This window comes from Dysidea avara, chromosome 12, assembly GCF_963678975.1.
Source record: "Dysidea avara chromosome 12, odDysAvar1.4, whole genome shotgun sequence".
Taxonomy (NCBI): domain Eukaryota; kingdom Metazoa; phylum Porifera; class Demospongiae; order Dictyoceratida; family Dysideidae; genus Dysidea; species Dysidea avara.
The window spans coordinates 8,068,371-8,087,630 of NC_089283.1; the positions used below are offsets into that span (position 1 = coordinate 8,068,371).

Consider the following 19,260-nt stretch of genomic DNA (forward strand, 5'->3'; position numbering starts at 1 on the left):
ATTTGACTGTTCAAAAATTTTAGCACTTGCTTGACTTTATAAGCTATGCACCTGCTGCAAGAATAACCTACTTTCCCAAAGTACACTACGTGGGGATTTGACTACTCGTCATGCCCCACGGGTGGGGAATTAGATTTTTGAAAAAGTCAAATCCCCACCTTTCCCCCACCCTTGCCCTGGAGGGGGGTGGTGGGGCATAATATTGATAGGTGCATAATTATCGAACTAGTAACTCACGTGATTACGGACTATAGTAGGGTCCGCAATCCGAAAAATCAACTTCTACAAATCAATCCCCCTACCATTGTGGGATGTTCATTGTAGTATCCCATTGCTTGATCCACCATGAAACCGGAGGCACGATTGTTGTCTTCACGGAAATATCATTTTCAGTATCTCACAAGATGCAAGATTTATTTTTAAAATTTCGTGCTCCACACAAAGGACCGGATGAAACTTGCTACTTAGCCAAATCGTATCCAGAGTTGTTGTAGTTGAAAACTACGCACAGAAATAAGTAAATGATTTGAGGGGTGCCCGGCACAGGGTTGCTTCCTTTGAAAAAACAGACAAAGAAATACGAAGTTTCGAATTCAAACTGCCCTACCACCCAGGGCAAGAGAAGCCAACTATTCCTCATAGTGTTTCGATACGGTTGGGTGCATGGTCTGTCTATGCTGTTAGTTTGGAAAAGATCTGAGACTTCTCACCATCTGGGTGACGAACGTCAAAATTTTCTGCAGCATCAAAGAATTGTGTCGCGCTTTCTAACCATTTCCATCGCTTTTGCAGCCACAACAATCATCAATTATAAACTAAAACTATGGCAAAAGATGTCCCTGAACGTTTGGTAATAGCGGTTGTCAATTATTGTTTCATCCACAGCTTCCACGCCTCGCTCTAAGCTATATGCATCAAGGTAGGTAGCAAAATCGTCCAAATTTGACTTCACCTCTCACGCTCCACAGCAGCTTCAAATCTTCACTAGATCACCCTACATCACCATTATGCTTCAAAACATCCCAAAACAAACCGAAAAATGCACAAAATCTTTCATTTTTGATTCGAGCTGGGTGGAGCTCCTGGTGAGCTGCTGGTATACTGCATCATATGAAATCACAGAATACCAACTACTACTACTACCAAACGTTTTGAACCATCTTTTATCATCATTCTAAACAAAATTAAGTGGCTAGTGTGGCATCAGAAGTACTGGAAAGCACTTTGGTACCATTGAGAGAATCCCTTGAAATGACGCACGAAAATTTTGACGTTTTTCACCCAGATGGTGAGAAGTCTCAGATCCTTTCCAGACTGACAGCATAGACAGACTATGCATCCAACCTTATCACATCACTATGAGGGAGAGTTGGCTTTTCTTATCTTGGCTGGTAGGGAAGTTTGAATTTGAAAATTTGTGTTTTGTTTTCTGCTTTTTGAGAGAAAGCAACCCTGTGTCGGTAACCCAGTGAATCATTTGCTTATTACTGTGCGTACGTTTGAACTACATTAACTCTAGATAATACCTAGCTAAGCAGCAAGTTCTATTCTGTTCTTTGTGTGGAGCACGAAATTTTAAAAATAATTTTTGCATCTCACGAAATACTAAAATCGATAGTTCTGTAAAGACAACAATCGTGCCTCAGGTTTTATGGTGGATCTGGCAATGGGATACTACAATGAACATCCCACAATGGTAGGGGGATTGATTTGTGTAAGTTGATTTTTCGGATTGCGGACCCTAACTATAGATTTGATTGTGGGTGAGTTCATTAACTTAATTGTACAATTATACTATGAATAAGATTTAGCTGTATAGCTAGATGCTTAAGTCAACTCGCTACGAGTCTATATTATTATATTTTATTATATTTTTGCTACTGTGCAAGACCTCAAAATAGAGTATAAGAGCACACTATAGTTACAAATTTAATTAAGTAAGGATTTAAAATGCTTTACACTTGATGAATTAATTACAGATTCTATATAGGACTACGACTATATCTACGACTATATATACCTCCTGTAATTTGCTAGGGCTTTATCTTCAGTTACCCGGGCTAATTCCTCGATTACCAGAGCTTAAGCCCAGGTTAGCCCGGGCGTGCATGGCTATACGCTTCTGCCGCCGCCGGCCCGACTCACTGACCAGATCTGCATATTATAATCACACTTTTTCAAATTACTAATAATTATAATCTACTTAGCAAAGTGTACCTTCTGGCTAAGTTTCAGCTTCATATGACAATAACTTTGGGAGTTACAGCCCTATAAAGTAGCAACAGCAGAAAAATCGATTTGTACAGCAAGTATATAGGGTAAATAAATTACAGGCACTTACTTTTATTATTATTATTATTATTATTATTATTTAATGGGCTTGTAGATGCCCAGGCAAGCTAACTTGCCAGGCTAGGGCGCAGGCCTTTGAAGGTGCCCATATCTAGATTGCTTCCAAAAATTATCCAAGCGCAGCTTGAAGGTTGCAACTGTTGGTGCTGAAATGATAAAGTCAGGTAAGGAGTTCCATAGATTGACTATTCTATTTGTAAAAAAGTTCTACCTAACAAGTAATCTTTAAAAAGCTTAAGAGAGTGGCCCCTGGTGGTAGCATGCAGTATTTAAAGTAAAAAATGTAGATGGGTCCAAGTCATAATGTCGTTTAAGTATCTTATATGTTTCAATCATATCACGTCTGCAATACAGAGAATAGAGATCCAAAATTTCAAGACGGCTTTCATAAGTCAAGTGCATGGGCTAATCCGCGAAGGTGTTTAGTTGCACGTCTCTGAACCTTTTCAACTTACAAAAACAGTTATAACTTACCAACGGATTGAAGTACGGAGCTAACCTTTTCACCATCGTGTTCGCCATGAAGAGGGGAATCAATTATTGGGTACATATTTCCTTACTCGCCTTTCTTCACTGCATACAAAGGCAAAATTTGTGAAGAAAAATCGATCGCGTACGATCGCTTCGACATGACGTAAACCGGCTAAAAACGCTCATAACTTATCGGTGTGTCCTTGAGTGTACTGCAACGAAACAAAGATTTTCCAACTCTTCTTGAGCAGGCGAATAAAATAATATCCAGGTTTTTATTGTTAGTCCCTTCCTTCACTAAAAAAAGAGGGGTTAAAATTTACGGAATTTTTCAACAATAGCCGGCTTCTAGGTTCTTGCAATAGCATCCGTGATTTAGCTTCTAGACTTCTGTTTGTTGCTTCAGATCAGTTTCATTTCCCTGATGAAGATGCTGCTGCTGCAATGTTCTCTGTCATTCTCATTTCTTCAGCTTCGCAGCATGACTGTCTGCAAGTCTTTTTAGATCAGCATCAGTTCAATCGTCATTTTGCTTCTTGGGACCGTGCTAGGTTGACTGCCCTTTCTCACTCTTCTAGCACCAGTAGTGGCTGGCTTAAAGCTATTCCTTCAACCTCTCTTGGTTTAGCTATCCCAGGTCCAGAGTTTATTGTTGGTTTGTGTCTATGGCTTGGAGTTTCTCTGTTTCCTATTACCCCATTGTGTACATGCCTCTCTTCCATAGATTGCTTTGGTGACCATCTTTTAGGTTGTTCCCATGGTCCTATGAGAATCCACCGCCATGATGCCTTAGTTAACATCCTTCATTATGCCTTATTACTGACAAGACCATCCAGGAGTTCTTAAAGAGCAACGTGCCTCTTTTGATGACAGTTCACGTCCAGGAGATATTTTCCATCCTGATTATCAACTTGGTCTTCCTGCCTATTTTGACGTCTCTGTCTGCAGCACTACTCAGCCTGCTCATATTTCTTCCTCTGCTTCCTGTGCTGAGGTGGCTGCTGCAGCTGGAGAGGTGGCTAAGGATGCGAAGCACCTTGCTATTGTGGAGAAGGACGGAGGTGATTTCATTCCACTATAGTTGTGGAAAGTTTTGGGGTATGGACACCTTTTGCTTAGTCAGTTCTTAATTCTATTGCTGATCGTACCACCATGCACTCGTAGTGGCATTTCACCTAAAGTGGCCAGAAGAATTCTACTTCAACAACTCTCTGTTTGTTTATGGGTGAAAAATTCTCGAATGATTTTTTTAAGGTATATTAGGCTCTGCAAGGTAGTGATGATGACTTTCCCAGTAGTTGTATTTTATTCGTTGTGATTATATAGTTTGTTTTGTAGATTCTAATCGTAGCATTTGTTGTCATGTGTATTTTTTACCCCTTACAGCCATTTGTCCCACTAAAAAAACCTCGAAAAAAAACAAACAAACAAAAAAACAAAAAACAATACGCAAGTATTTCACCCAATATATTCAATGCTTTATACTGTAAATTTAGGCTTGTGCGATTATTTCCCTTTTTCGAAGATCCGGTCATTCACTTACAATACGCTCACGCACAAACTTAATACGACACAGACGTACCTCTATAAACGAAATGTACCTTGGTCGCGAAAACAACACTGAGCGCTGCACTGCGTCACAGTACAGTTTAGCTAGCTGTGACGAACGGATTAAAAGATCCACGCAATCAGATCTCCGTAGCTATGCCTGGAAGGTTGTCCAATGCCTAAACAAATAACTCAGCAATATAGCTATTTATAACACTGAATGAGCTTTAATCCCCTGATCATGAATGAAATAAACGGGGGAGTGCCCATGCTAGCTGGCTAGCGGGAACTACCAAATATAAATTATTTATAGCCGAGGTTTATAGCTAGGTGGGATACTGAGCTAGGATTACACCACAAATGGAAAATAAAATAATAATAAAATAATAATAAAATTTTATTTTATTTTATTTTATAAAATAAAATTTTATTATTATTATATAAAATAAAATTTTATTATTATTTTATAAAATAAAATTTTATTATTATTTTATAAAATAAAATTTTATTATTATTTTATAAAATAAAATTTTATTATTATTTTATAAAATAAAATTTTAAATAAAATTATTATTTTATAAAATAAAATTTTATTTTATTTTAGAAAATAAAATAAAAATAAATAATAATAAATGTCATTTCCCGTATAATGTTCGTAAAACTTTTGTATCCGTAAAATTCCGTACATTGTCATTGAGTAGTTGGTGTGTTTCTATACCATATGCGTATTTTGTACCGTACGCGTATGGTATACCATACGCGTACTGTACAATTTTCCGTACCATACGCGTACGGTATAGGCATACCCGTATGGGACGTACCATATGCGTATTATGCCTTTTCTCAGTGTCTTCTAGCCTTGCCATCACCTAGCTACAATGGACTATCTTTACAAGCATGCATTTCTAGCTTTGCACTGCTTGTGCAAAGCTAACAACTTGACAAATGAACTTTGTAAGTGTTATCAGTTGTGCAACATGGCCCCTCACTGTCTTTGCATCTTTATCTATTATATACACTCTTCTTTTGAGGATCCAATTTATGTTTGCATACTTTTCTTGTTTGTACATGTAAGTAGTACCACCACTCACATTCATCACACTGGACCTACAGCACAAATTAACGTGGATGTTGTTAACTTTAAAGAGTATAGCTATACATTCAGATAAGAGTAGCTAATCACATTGTCCCATCCACAGTAAGTAGTGAGTGGTTACAACACACTTAACAATTAAACAATGCCAGATAATATATATATATATACATACATTCGTTACTGAAATATTCATTAGAACTCATAAACTCACCATAAAATCTCTGCCATGTTATGTTTTCCTCAGTAGGCAATGTGCATGCCTCATTCAATAGCAAAGATTCAGTTTAAAAAGAATTTGTTGCACATGCAATTAATTATGCTAAAAATGCTACGCTACAGCTAGATTTACATTAATTTGCAAACTGGAATATTGCTTTCTCTACAGTAAAATCTCTTTGCTACCTCCCTCGATGTTATTGTATCAGAATTCTCCAGATCTTCCTCTGTTTGAGCAATCATTACATTGTACTTCTCGAGCTCATCTGATTAAAATTGTCTGCTCAACACTCCTTTAGTGCGTGCCATCAGGCATAAATATCCATTTTTAAGTGGAAGCTATAGTGTACTAACAAATTAAAGCTAAACAATAGATTATGTAACAACAATAGAATAAAATATTTAATGAAATAATATACATATATGTGACTGTAAAAAATTGGCTATATTTTCCAATGGATGCAAATTAATTAATATGGCTGCTATGACATATTGTGGGTATTGTTCTATAATTGTAGGGAAGTGTAGGCTCTTGGGCAAATCTTTTATAAGCAGAACAGACCACTGTATATAATATTATTCATCAATAATTGAAAGCACACAATAACAACTATAACTCTTACAACTACAGCACACAATATTAATATTACAAGTATATGCATAATGAATTATTACATCATGTCACATCATTACATTACATCATAAACTCTATTACAGGTATGAAGGAGGAGTAGCATTATGTAATAATGGCCTGATTTTTGAATTTTCAATATATCAATTAAACAATGGATCATGAATCCAATAGGAAGTAATATATGTGTAGCAGTTACAGCCATAATGTACTGCGTGGAAGAAGAAATAAAAAATAAAATTTACAATGCGTTTTCAGTGTATATGGTTGCTATGCAACAGCTAGATAATTAACTTGACTATTCTAAAGAACATACATTACTATAGTATACCAGCTTGTGTACTTTCAAAGTAATATATAGCATTTCCATTGTGGAGAAAAAAAAGCACTTGTGCATTCAGGAGTGGAAGGGTAGAATGTGACAGCTTTCAGTATTATCAAAGTCAACCACTCATCATAGTATTATTGTGAAATATTACATCATCTGCAGTTTCACAATTGGTGTAACATTCCTGGAATGTCAACAATCTACAAACAGTACACAACACTATTATAGTCAGTCAGCAACTTACTGCTTTCCAATCCGAAACATTGTTTCAAAATGTATAATAAACCTATATCACCAAGCCTGGAGTTTAATTGTGGGTTTAATTTCACTCAGCTGAAGCTACCTTAAGATATGTATGGGCCCCCACTGATTATCTTTTTCATCTCTCTACTGTTCACAGGATTAATCTAATGGAAATTCTATGAGTTAATGTTAATCAAGAGTTTTACTCTTGGTTGATGCAAATTGGTTACTTTATTGATACAAACATACTGGCTTTGTTCATCGACTTGAACTGTCACTACAATAAATGTGTTTTTGTGCAAATCACGCACACACAGACATCACATACTTCAGCGAAGTATGTGATGTGTAGGAGATGATGGTTCACATTTGCTAACTAATGGACAAATGGGTTCATATTTGCTAACTAATGGACAAGTGTGGACAATCATCTCCTACATATCACATACACCACAGGTGCATGTGCATGCTATGTACAGCACATTTAGGGCATACCACATAATTATGCACGAATACACATTTTATTGTAGTGTGTCTGTGTAATGGCTTAGCACAAAATAAGTTTATTTATAGCACATAAAAATTGATGCTTTTCTATACATCCTACTACCTCTAAATGATAAAGGATGCCATGTACACCAATATACAGTCACACTGCTTGTCTTGTGTGCTTCACACACTATATCCTGAAAGTGTGCCTGCACCCAAAGTGTGTGCTGCTGGTTAAGTGTGCTATGACCACCTCAGTTTTAACAGTGTAGGTTTGCATCATGCAGTAAAGCAAATTATATCTTAAATACAGTAAAGCAAAATACATCTCAGCTCTAGAGAATAGAATAGCTAATCAGACCAAAATATGATTGCTCTATAGAGGTATATACCTAGCTAGCTCGATCTTGACTGAATTACAGAAACTGCTAGAGACTAGCCGGGCCCCTTCCCACTCCCTCTTCCCCAAAAAGAAATGAAAGCAGAGTGCCATCCGGCATAGTCAATAGGTACGACAGTGTAAAAACCTTCTGCTTGATATTATATACAAAGCAGGTTAGCTATAGCCTATACTCAGATGGTACGATTTTCCGTACCATACGCGTATGGTTGTACCGTATACGCGTATACGCATATGGTATGTACCATACGCATTATGGTATGTACCATACGCGTATGGTACAAAATACGCATATGGTCAGTATAGAACAGGTGTAACACTATCCTGCAATTCGGTGCGCAACTCTGTAGTAAGACCGGCTGCTTGTTTGGTAACGTGTAAAGTACTTGTCTGTCTTTCAGTCAATTTATTGCTCATCGTTCATCGCCGTGTTTGTTAGCAATTTTCCCATGGAACATGTCGACCCCAGGCCCCTATATAGTTGGAGCATGGTATATGCATGCTCAGTCGAAGCATGCATGGTGAGAACTTCCTTCTGCCTCTTTCACTCACACATATCATGCTCCATCTTCATTATAACTTACACTATAGCTAGCTACGCTCATTTAAATTCATGAGACTATAGAGAGCACGAAATACTTCAAAACATGCACTCATGAAACTAGCTGAGAGAGCACGAAATAGCTAGCTATTTCAAACCACATATACAGTAATATGCAAACGTCATTTTTTGTGTCATTGATGTGTAACTAATTATCTATATTACCCATCTTCCCTGTTCCCCTGCTTCCTGTTCATATGTTAATTAAGCCTCTGATAGTTAAATGAAGAACACATGGTGATGAATATAATGCTACGAACACATAGCTATGCAGTGATCACTTTCAGTATTATGAGCTCGCATTTGAGTTCATTTATTTATTTTATTTATTTAAGCTTTATGGTGTAAAAAAAAAACACCAAAGGTCTGTTGGTAGCAACCAACAGCCATAAAATACGTACACTTAATACTAACTACTTAAGTAATTACATATAAGATTATAAGTGATTAAAATTGGTAGTTGGAGGTTTAGTTTGGTGGCTTCTGGAGCATGGACACAAGTAATGTAGAGTGCAGTTGTTGTTTTCATCAAAGTTAGTCAGGAAATGGTCCCACAGATATGATTTCAGTTTAGATTTCAGCAAACAAACTGACATGTTTAGGTCTAGAATTGGTATGGCATTCCACAGCGTTGGTAAACAATGAAAATAAGAATGCCGCGATATGTTGTTAAGATGTTGAGGTAACAAGAGTTTGTTGCTGCATGGAGCCTGATCTAGTATTGGTAGAGTTGAAAGTGATGTAGTTATTGATGTTGAACTGATTAGTTGGTGATTTGATAGATTTAATAGCAAACAGTATGTCTAAGTCTTGAAGTTGAAATATGTACATTAAAAGAAGGAGCCGCAGATTTATCAAACGGTCTTTGTAACAACTAGTGTAATCATTCAAGATGTATTTAGTGGCACGACGTTGTATTCTTTCAAGGTTTAAAATGTCTTTCATTACGTGAGGACGTCAAACTTGCGTACAGTAGAGTAACTGTGATCTTACCAATGATACATACGGTCTAACCAATGTAGAAGGTGAATGAGTGAGGGCAAAAGTACGGCGAATTAGTCCAAGCATCTTATATATTCATAAAAGTTTTTTAAATTACCATAGCTAGCTAGCTACATAAGCTAATAATATAATAGTCTAGGGGTATGATCATCCTTTACTGAGCAGCTAGTCTGCTAGACAAGTGCAGTTCACACAAATCTTTTCAGGGTCATGATGGACACAGTTAGCACAAGTCCAACATCTGTCTGCTCTACTAGCATCTTTCACAATTATTGCATCATTTCCTCCAAATCTGTGCTCAGTAAAATATTGATAATGACATCATTTACAGTAGCTATTGAAGTTTAATACTGTATCTTGTGCATGGTATCTATAGCTACAGTACATTACAATAAATTATACACAGTATAATATTATTCTGAAAGCCAGACATTCAGATGACCTCAAAAAAGAGCATTTCTATAGACTTACATGCAGGGTAGCTATATGCATGATATGATTTGTATTTAGGTTACCTGATAAAATTGATATTGCACAATAGCTGCATAATAAATTTAGGGATGCATAAACAAAATATATGGGTGTGCAATTTACTGCATTTTAGTTAGTTGACAAATTATAAGTTTTTAAATGTCATGAAATATTCTGCCTACCTAGTGTGGTTAGTTAAGTAAATTGTGCATTTATGCATGCATTTACACTGCCTGTCTGTTCAAGTGTTCATCTGTATAATACATCAGAGTACTACTACACAAGGTGAATACCTCTCATGATATACTTTGCTATCTGTTCATCACAATGCCTTGTTTTGGTGCCAGTTCATTCATCAGGCAAATCATGGTTTTGTACATAATTATACGTAAACTATGTAGTTTAGAGAAAACTGTTAGCCTTCAGCTTCAAAGTTTGCAATTGGTAAAATTAATAATGAAAGATATATTTATGATGATTATGCATTGTAGCATTTGAACAGTTTGTTGTGTGACCCATGATGGAATGCACCTGAAAATGTTTGCTACATTGTGGCTTCTCCACATAAGTAAGCTTATAGTACAGTGAAAATTCAGATGGTGAGTGGTTCAATATAAATTTTGAGCAACAATTTGACGTGCAACTGTTGATGAGAAATTGTTGGACAGCAAAGGAAAATAGCCTTGAAATTGAAACTTCAGGTTTCCAGAATCTGGAATCTGTTTTGCAACAGGACACAATTTAAACTTTGTTAGCTGAGTAATATTTTCTCACACAATAACAACACTTTTAGCATTACCGTAATTCGCTTTTTTTTTCGTGCAAAAAAATTTCGTGATAAAACTTTTCGTATAAAAATATTTTAGTATGATTTACGTAAATGACTGCTCTATTAGAGTAGTTCGATCGTGTATAAAAATTTTTGTGCAAGAAATTTTCGTACAAATTTTGCATACAGAAATTATTTTACAACGAGAAAAAGCTAATTACGATATTCTGTATAATGATTCAAGTGAAAAGATTGAGGTACTCTAATAAAGCAGTCAGTAGGGACCCGCCGATTATGCTGGCATAATTATGAGCATAATAGGTGCCTGAAAGCATTGAGCATAATGCTATCATAATAGGTAGAGTATTTGTATAATAGTATGAATTCTTGCTTATCAAAATAGCTATCACGGAAAGATCGATATACTCTAATAGAACAGTCAGTAACTCTAATAGAACAATCACATAGCTGACTGTTCTATTAGAGTATATCGATATTTTCTGTGATATGCACTTTGACAAGTACGTTTGTGCTTCAGCCACTTATTATTTATCCATAAACTGGAAATTATTAGCAGAGCATGAGAACTGAGGGATAAATAATTGGGCATAATTTGAGCATAATATGTAAGTATTGAGCATAAATTTAAGCATAATAGGTAAATATTTGAGCAGTGCAGCATAGCATAATAGGTAAATTATGAGCATAATCGGCGGGTCCCTAGCAGTCAGACAGTATAAACTACTCTAACATAACAGTCACTTAGCTGTGTAGTGGACTAACAGCAAACTGTAATTCTGGACAAATAAGCAGATAACAAAACACGCCGACATTTAGTTTGCTAAATTGTCTGATAGTTTCTGGCTAATGATGTATATATAAAATAATTGCTAATCCTTAGATACATAGGTCGGATTAGGTCCAGTCTAGAAACAGAGAGCAACTAATGATTTTAAAAATATCCCATACATTTAGTGCCACTTGTTTAGTGTGGACAATTCAGGCACACAAAGATGTTTACTACATGAAAGTGTGTTTGCTCCAGTACAAAACAATTGGGAGTGAACACAGTCGCTAGGTTAGGTAATCCAAAGGCTGCGGCACATGTTGCTGTCAGACCTTCAGTGCTGGTCACTGTAAAGCTTTAATATAACAATAACATGTCCACCTCTTTGATGTTTTGGAAAGGCCAGCTAGACGCATAGCTAAACATGTTTTCATGTTGTAGACATTTAAACATATTTATGACTTGAATCAGGGAATGAACATATTTATCTCTGATAATACTGGTTTTGGCAGGCCAGGTGAACAGAACTTATGGGAATTCTTATTGGCTTGCAGTTTATAATTTGCTCAGGGGTTCCCCACTTATGGTGCAACATATCTCTTGTTTAACAAAAGAATTCTCCAATTAACAATCTTTAAATACATTACTTCACAAATTTAGTACAATGCTGTGACTGTTTCATCAAGACACACAGTAGTGTACATGTGTCATGCAGCCCAATAAGCTAGTGTACCACACCATTGACAGGAAGATAGAAAATGTAATTTTCAGCTCTGTGATACTTAATCTGAATGGAACAAATTTTACACAGGAGTTGTCCACCTGATATGGCAGTCCACATGACCTTAGATGGTTTTAATTTGTCATACATGTAGCTGTAATAAGTTTAGAGTAGCCTAAAACACAATTGCTATTTTTTATGTTAATAATGACTTCTACAACTTGTAGAATAATGGCTTTAATACATGACTGAAATATAATAAGTGGCCATGTGACCATGAGTTCTCATGATATAGCTATTGGACACATACTAGCTGTGGAGGTAACAAATGTAATAATTATGTCTCTGGTCACCTTAAACTGATTCATTGTTTTGGGGGGATTTCTTAAAGATAAAACAAACAACTGCTAAATTTATAATTGAACTGTTTTTAGCAATTGATATCAGCATAGTTTTAGCACTTTAAAATATCCAAAAAGTGGTCACGTGACCGAAATCCTATTATACCTGCATTGGATGTTCAAAAATTGTTTTAGCTACAAAAGAGTAACTCTGAGCATACCAAATTCGATATGCCAATTCGAAGGAAATTAAATCTCTTCACCCAATCCTGAGATATGTATGAGTAACCAAGATTTTGGGTTTGTTTTTTCTTCTACTACTACTACTACTGCTTATTCTCTACATGCTTTGCAAAAGCTGCTATAAAACACAAATGCATAATCCTATCTAGCTGAAATTTTCCACTCTAAATGCAAATTTCAGTAGCAAACTTTGTGCGAATCTGTGCAAAGTTATTCACATAAATAAAGATCCGAGACTTCTATCACACCTATAGTCGCTTATATACAGGGCATGGAACAAATTATTAATATTAACCATCATAGGAGTGCTTGTTGTGGTTTGGAAGGAATTGATACAAAGACTATGGAGATATAATGTGAAACAATACAGTGGAACTTCTCTTAACAAACTCCCCAAAATAAGAACACAATAGAAAAAACTTCCATAACAAGGACAAAATTATTGGTCCCAACAGGTCTGGTTAATACATTTTTTACCTTTGAAAGAGGAAAACCTCTATATTACAGCAAAATATGGCCAACAATTCTGGGTCCCAAAATGTCCATAATAGAGAGGTTTTACTGTATGTGCGTAACATTTGTGTGATTGAGTTTCGTGAAAAATCCATTAGTTATCACACTTACCAGGCAAACTGCTTAGGGGAGTAAGTTAAAAAATTGGGGTGGGGCTGTTTTGTTTTTCTCCCAGGGTTACCAGTACCCTTTACACTACCCCTAGCACTAAGGCTCTAAGATGTTAACAAAAAGGACTGATCAGGAGTTGAAAATCGGTGCAGCGTAGATGCATTAATGATTAATCAGAATACAAAATTCTTTCAGTGGTATAGAAGAATTTGAGTAAAAGACTAAGTTATAATGTGAAAACCAACTCTGTGTAGCAAGTGTGGTGTTGAGATAGTCTAATAGTACAGTTACCCTATTAGAACAATCAGCTTTGATAAGATGCTCTATTTGAACGTTCAATTAGGTATTGTAGCCTTGTTTAGAGAGTGCAGTAGAGAGATCAGTTACAAAAAAGTCACCATGTAGCGAGTTCAGTTACTGTACATTACTATACCAGTCACTCTGGACTTGTATTGTAGCTGAACTCTCTACAGGATGACTTGTTTGTAACTGATCTCTCTGCATTACAAATTTACCTGAATTGCTCCATTAACATACCATCCACCTTTGATTTCACAACCTTTTTCACCCTATCCTTTGTTGTTGTAAGTTTTAAAGATAACTGCTTTATTAGGGTATCTTGATCTTGCTATTGGGTCTCAAGTTAAGTTATCCCATATGACAAACTGCTAAGCTAGGAGTGTGGAAACAATGCTCATTTTTTGCAGAGTAATTGGTTGTTATAAGTGAAGATATCCTTTTCGTCTCATAGCAGCATAAACACTTCAAATAATTCTGTGACATCTATATGCAACTAGCTATAATACCTCAGTATGATTCCTAGCATGGAGATGATGACAAGCAGATTGGAGATCAAAGAAGACTATAAGGTACAGAGGGAAAACATTTGTTAGAATCTAAAAGAAACAAATCACATGTGATTTCAATGTTGTGGTGGTATCATGGCATGCACTGTGTAGTTTATTTAGCCCTTAACCTTATCTATGTGGAAGGCTGGCTGGTAGGCAGACCAAATATCAGGTTTTGGAAAATTCAACTTCCATAATATTATATAAGTTTTCTTATTTGTATATGTAATAGGACGGATGGCTGTGGTATTCGGGATTAATAGTGCGAGCATTGTAAACAGGAAGAAGTAAAATAGTGCTCGGCTTCGCCTCGCACTATTTCCTTCCTGTTTACAATGCGAGAACTATTAATCCCAAATACCACAGCCATCCGTCCTATTGCAAATTAATCCGACAACCATAGCAACTGTTACTAGGCAACAGAAATTCAAAAATAACCACTGCAAAAGACTAATCACACTTAGCAATCATTGCTATGGTCTCAAAATGACTTTTAGCTTAGTAACGGTTACCTAGCAACCATTGCTGAGCAACCATATTGTGTCATACCTTGGGTGCATCTATCACTATGGTAACAATAGTTGTCAAGTCGGGCATTTACTTCTAATATAAACACACCACACTATTTTAGCCAATCAAATTAGTATAATTATAGATTTTTGTCATGGGACCTTGGCAAACAAGTGTATTACTAATTCTATTGGCAAATCGCTTGATGTATTTCAATATAATACGTCAAGCTGCTATTGAGAGTATTATACAGTAACACATTCAGTTGTTGGCCATGGATTATTAATGCTATAGTTTTGATGTTAAATACAAGAAGATTTGAAACTGGATTGAATCATCCAGGTCAATTGGATCACGTTTTATCTGGTTCAACCTGGAATATATGGATCATATGTGACCCAGTCTGGGAAAACCAGTCTTATCGCCCATGTCAGCAGATTCATTGTTTCACCCAGGAAACACGGTTACATGAATAAACTATCTAATTCCACAATCAAAATCAGCTAGACTTGAGTGGTCTGGTTTTGCTGGCTGCTTTTCCCAAGCCCAGTGGCGATCTGTACGTGTGGTGTGGGGCCTTAATGGAGCTCTGGTCAGCCTGGGGATGGCTGTATGTGGCTGTATCTGTTGTGTTGAATAAGTACCTCTGCTGTGAATTAATTTCCTTTCATTTTAGCCAATTTTGAGACCTGAATGGCCCAAAACGTGGCCTAAATTATCCCTAAGCCTTTCTTTTCAATTTTTGAACACCATCTTGCCTGCTTTCCAGGCTCCCCTCCTCCCACCCCTTTTGGACCTCACCTGATACAGTCAACATCAGTTTAAATACTATCTAAAATTGCAGGAAACTTAGTTGTTGGTTACTTGCACAGTGGATGCTCTGGAAGGTAACAAATTGGTGTAAAATGTGTGAAAATTTGGTACACATAGCTTCGACCATTGGAGAGCTACAATACACTAAATAATTACTTTCAAATAGGCGATAAGACCAGTTTTCCCAGACTGGGTCACATATACCACTTTGACACCTCAGATCAAAGGAAACCATAAGGCTATATTGCTCTAACCACAGGGTGACATCATCCTGTGATTAGGGCAATATCATGATATAGCCCTGACCACAACTGCCTTTGATGGTGAGGCAGTTATAAGGCATCAGTTCCCTTTGATTCTTTATAATAGAGTTGCTTAAAGTTTGCATTGTGAGTTTGGATTTAGCATGTTGGTTTATCATTCTCTTGAAGGAAAAATTATTGAGTGAGTTAGCATCGTAATAGTTCAGTTACTAGACACCACTAAATAATCATGTGAAGATCATTTTTCTACACAGCACATTTCAACCATGTGACAAGATGGCTCAGACATTCTCAACCTATACTCCTAAGTACTTATTTTAGCACCTTAAGTTACTTTTGGCATCCACAAAGTGGTTATTTGGTTAGAAATGGTATCACTACAACTAACAAACACACATTCATTTCTGTTTTGTATCCACAATTTAAACCCACAATCAATGTTTACAAACCTCTGTACAAAAATAATGTGGTAAATGTAGGTTTGTCTTCCTTCACTTATTAGGTAAACTTACCTGGGTGGTATATATTACTTATACCATGGTCATGAGGGATTTGCCTAATATAGCCCAAGAGCCTGCACAGCCCTCGTGCTATATCAGGCAAATCCCTCATGGCCATGGTACAACTATTAAATATTTAACCAGGTCTGACCCGGGTTGTATCTTAAATCACATGCAATGATTAATAGCATTTTGCTGGATAGTGACAATTAAATTATAAATCCTTAAAAATTAATGCTTGTAAACAAATCATTGCATGGCAGGTAATTATTCTTAAGAAAAAGAAAGGAATTATATAGAGCATGTATGCATGTCAAATTGAGTTACATGGCTGCTCTATTAGAACATTGACTATCATTCTGTGCTTGGATACACACGCTTTGAAAACATAAAACAGAACCAATTATAGGTTTAGCACATGCCTCCACTTAAATTAAAGTTGCCATATTATTATCCAGGTCAGTGGTGTTAACCCAGTTTCAACACTGGTTAGATACACTAAATGTTCATTTTTTGTCTTGTAAAAATTAGGAGCCCAGAAGTGCCCATAAGATTCCTTGATATCTGTTTCCTCCCACATGCTTTAGTAGAAGTGCCACTAAATTTCTATTAGGCCACATCAATCTAATTCTTAGTTTCTTATCCCTGCTTGTATTGTCACTTTTTGAGTTTTTTCTACCACTGGCGGCTGAATGTAGCCATTCAGTAGCTAGATCAGTCTAAGACCATCATCTAATTCAGCTATCTAGTATCTACTGTAGCTACTAAAAGCAAATCAAAATTGAAAATCCACCACCCCTGCATAGCTGTTTCAAGTTGAGTATTTAAGGACAAGAAACTAATGATTATTAAAGATATATTTATGTGATTATTTCTGCCTCGTGGATTTTCACTTCTAATCTTGTTGCATGCAATCTCTTGAATATAGAAATTACAAATCATTACACATTAATCATCTGTAAGTAGCAGCTTTCTCTCAAAATTCTTGACTGCTCTATTAGAGTATTTTGTGACTGCTCTATTGGTCCAGGAGTGTTTCAATTGTTTTTCAGCAATGCTGCATACAAACAAGCAGTTTTGCAACCAGCATATTGACAGCCTTTTTCTTTTGCTCCAGTAGGTCACCCATCTCTTCATTTACAGTCTGTGGTTAAAGTGCCTCACAATGTTTATTCGATAAGGTTCAGTCAAAATCATTGCCAAATTCACCCTCTGAATGCTAAATTTGCAAACATGAGCATGCTGGCATGGACAATGGAATTAAGCCCCCTGAGGTTCCCTAGATAAAGAATGCTCCACATGCTGAGTGCATGTGCTTTATACACTGTACTATACTATTTGTATCAAGTAGTTACCACACATTTAGCCTCCACTATATCTACCTTTAGCTTAGCATCCCCCTTTGGGAAATCCTAGATCCGCCTCTGCAGGGCATATGCATGATTTGTAATTAACTGATGAAATTGATTGACAAAACTATAATAATTATGGGACATATAATTTTACCATCATAGTTGACAAATTGAATGTCATGAAATATTCTGCTTTTTTCCTACCTATAGTGATAAGTAAATTGTATATACTTGCATGCATTTACACTGCCTGTCTGTTTATCTGTATAATATACAATAGTATACATCAGAGTACTATATATACTACATGAGGTGAGTAACTCTCGTGATATACCATGTTTTGCACATATATACTGACATACATACATAGTTTAGCTTTTATGCATAGCTATACAGTATAACTGTTGGCCTCCATGCAGTTTGAAAGTTTGGTCAAGTAATCATGCATTTTAGCACTGTGGTGGATAGTAGCATTCGGAAAGCTGAGGATATGGTCAATATTGTTACGTAGATCTACAACAAGCATGGGAGATTCTGAGATCAGCCGTATTGGAGAGCTATTGCATCATGAAAATCACTCATTCTTGTGAAGGACAAAACCAAAGGTCAAGGTGGATATCTAGCAAGAAGCACCATTGTGACGTTTTCCTCTGGGCAAGGAAGAATGGCTGTAGCCAATTTCCTGGAGGTTTAATATATAAATCAAATCAAATCAAACCATTCTCATTGGCAAGTTTCTGCATGCCAACTTTCAGGGACAGCTGGAGATTGGTAGACAAAGTTGAGAAAAATGCTGTGAAAGATTGATGGATAGGGTATCTTGCTTGAGACGGCACTCAGTTGCTGTTGAGAAAAATACATGTAGAAAATCAATAAAGAAAGATGGCTGAGGCTATGGGGAAGATGTAACAGAAATAAATTAAAAGCTGATAGTTAGCTTGGGAAGATTTGGGGGGTGGAGATGGAGCATGGGCAGCAAATACAACCATACTGTCTCCTCAAGGGAAGCAAGAAATAAAGATAGATCACACACAGTCCTATAGCTGGCTAAAAAGTCCAGTGGGATGTTAAGCCATGATATTAATCATAGCAGAATATTTAGCATGCAGCTGAATACAGCCTATAGGCAAAACTGGAAAGCCGAATGGCATAATTTAAATTTGGCAAGGGAAAATCGAAGTGCAAGCAGTATCATAACATTAATCCTCTTTCATGATCAACTAAATCAAAGACTTGACCTTAATTAAGTATGAATTTCATTTATGTATGTATATTATATGGCTCTACCATTCATTTATTGCGCAGAGATTTAGAGATATAATGAAGTCGGCTGGCTGACTTTTGGCTCAGGAGTACGGTAAAAATTTTTGAGGTGGAAAAGTTTCTTATCCTGTCCTCAGCTACTAAAATTTTCAAATTAAGCTTAACTTCGGATCATAGAAATAAAAAGTGATGAAATAAGGGAGATTATGCATTTAGTGCATGTATGCTAATGGTGAAATTGGATTACCAGTCGAGAATCATCTATTTGTGGATGGATATAAACTTGGTACAGATTATTCCAAAATTAGACCATCTACTTTTGGATGGTTTTATAAATTTAGTTCATATTATTCCAAGATTGGGTACCAAGTTTGGATA

General features: G+C 36.3%; 1 protein-coding gene across 2 annotated transcripts in view; it reads right to left on the reverse strand.

Moving 5' to 3' along the window:
* LOC136240331 (P-selectin-like) overlaps positions 1-4,577 on the reverse strand; it is a 40,076-nt gene extending 35,499 nt beyond the window's left edge. The window contains exon 1 of one of the 2 annotated variants that reach the window (XM_066031280.1): positions 4,406-4,577. The gene's annotated coding sequence lies outside the window, so the exon portion shown is untranslated. The remainder of the gene's footprint in view (positions 1-4,405) is intronic. The other variant, XM_066031281.1, reaches the window with a different exon arrangement.
* Positions 4,578-19,260: the final 14,683 nt, after the last annotated feature.